Here is a 2,500-nt window from a genome sequence, read left to right on the forward strand (position 1 = left end):
ATGAGATGGGATAAGATGAGATGGGATGAGATGACATGAGATGGGATGAGATATATGGGATAGGATAAGACGATATGGGATGAGATAATATGGGATAGGATAAGACAACATGGGATGGGATGAGATAATATGGGATAGGATAAGACGACATGGGATGGGATGATATGGAATGAGATGGGATAAGGTGGGATGAGATGGGATGGGATCATATGAGATAGGATGAGATATATGGGATAGCATAAGACGATATGGGATGAGATAATATGGGATAGGATAAGACGACATGGGATGGGATGATATGGAATGAGATGAGATGGGATAAGATGAGATGGGATGAGATAATATGAGATGGGATGAGATGATATGTGATAGGATAAGACGACATGGGATGGGATGAGATAATATGGGATAGGATAAGACGACATGGAATGAGATTGGATAAGGTGAGGTGGGATGAGATGATATGAGATGGGATGAGATATATGGGATAGGATAAGACGATATGGGATGAGATAATATGGGATAGCATAAGACGATATGGGATGAGATAATATGGGATAGGATAAGACGACATGGGATGGGATGATATGGAATGAGATGAGATGGGATAAGATGAGATGGGATGAGATGACATGAGATGGGATGAGATATATGGGATAGGATAAGACGATATGGGATGAGATAATATGGGATAGGATAAGACAACATGGGATGGGATGAGATAATATGGGATAGGATAAGACGACATGGGATGGGATGATATGGAATGAGATGGGATAAGGTGGGATGAGATGGGATGGGATCATATGAGATAGGATGAGATATATGGGATAGCATAAGACGATATGGGATGAGATAATATGGGATAGGATAAGACGACATGGGATGGGATGATATGGAATGAGATGAGATGGGATAAGATGAGATGGGATGAGATAATATGAGATGGGATGAGATGATATGTGATAGGATAAGACGACATGGGATGGGATGAGATAATATGGGATAGGATAAGACGACATGGAATGAGATTGGATAAGGTGAGGTGGGATGAGATGATATGAGATGGGATGAGATATATGGGATAGGATAAGACGATATGGGATGAGATAATATGGGATAGCATAAGACGATATGGGATGAGATAATATGGGATAGGATAAGACGACATGGGATGGGATGATATGGAATGAGATGAGATGGGATAAGATGAGATGGGATGAGATAATATGAGATGGGATGAGATGATATGTGATAGGATAAGACGACATGGGATGGGATGAGATAATATGGGATAGGATAAGACGACATGGAATGAGATTGGATAAGGTGAGGTGGGATGAGATGATATGAGATGGGATGAGATATATGGGATAGGATAAGACGATATGGGATGAGATAATATGGGATAGGATAAGGAGACATGGGATGGGATGATATGGAATTGGATGGGATAAGGTGAGATGGGATGGGATGAGATGAGATGGGATGAGAATATATGAGATGGGATGAGATATATGAGATAGGATAAGACGATATGGGATGAGATAATATGGGATAGGATAAGATGACATGGGATGGGATGATATGGAATGAGATGGGATAAGGTGAGGTGGGATGAGATGAGATGGGATGGGATGAGAGGACATGAGATGGGATGAGATGGAATTAGATGGGATGAGATGGAATTAGATGGGATGAGATGATATGAGATGGGATGAGATGCAATGAGATGATATGTGATGGGATGATATGGGATGGAATGTGATTAGATGATAAAATGGGATGAGATGATATGGAATGAGATGGAATGAGATGGGATGAGATGGAATTAGATGGGATGATATGAGATGGAATGAGATGCGATGAGATGATATGGCATGGAATGCGATGAGATGATAATATGGGATGAAATGGAATGAGATGGGATGATATGGGATGGCATGAGATGGGATGAAATAGGATGATATTATAATATGGGATGAGATGATTATATGGGATGTGTTTACAGGCTAAAGGATCTGTCAGTCTCAGCAGGTTGATCTCCTCAGAGCTCAGGTTCTCCGGTATAATAATCATTTCTGTTTTGTTGCCTTAATTGTGATGTGTATATCAGAGCCTTTGATCAATATCCCTCTGCGTGCGATCATTCATTCCAGATAAAAGATTGAATAACTGCACAAGCCTCTTTCATCTCTGGGAATCAATGAACACCTTGAATTATTATTAAGCAAATTCCCTTATTTAGATTTCAGCATTTAATTCTGCTTCACATCCGAATAACAGGAAAAATATCAGTGCTAGAAAACAAATGTATTTTAAGATATTAACAGTATAAGTTCTCAGCTACAGGAACAAGGATTTCATTTCAAATCTAAACATATGAAAATGATCTGCGGCATATTTTGTTAAATCAGTGAGATTTTTAGCAGCAGGAAAGATTTACAAATATAATTCACTTGAGTACAACTTCCTCAAAATAAGATGTGAGAAATGAGTC

The 2,500-nt window shown here is 39.3% G+C and overlaps 1 protein-coding gene across 2 annotated transcripts in view; it reads left to right on the top strand.

The window, feature by feature from the left end:
• pde2a (phosphodiesterase 2A) overlaps positions 1 to 2,500 on the top strand; it is a 140,883-nt gene that overhangs the window by 25,999 nt on the left and 112,384 nt on the right. The window lies entirely within an intron of this gene.

Source organism: Paramisgurnus dabryanus, chromosome 8 (assembly GCF_030506205.2).
Source record: "Paramisgurnus dabryanus chromosome 8, PD_genome_1.1, whole genome shotgun sequence".
Lineage (NCBI taxonomy): Eukaryota > Metazoa > Chordata > Actinopteri > Cypriniformes > Cobitidae > Paramisgurnus > Paramisgurnus dabryanus.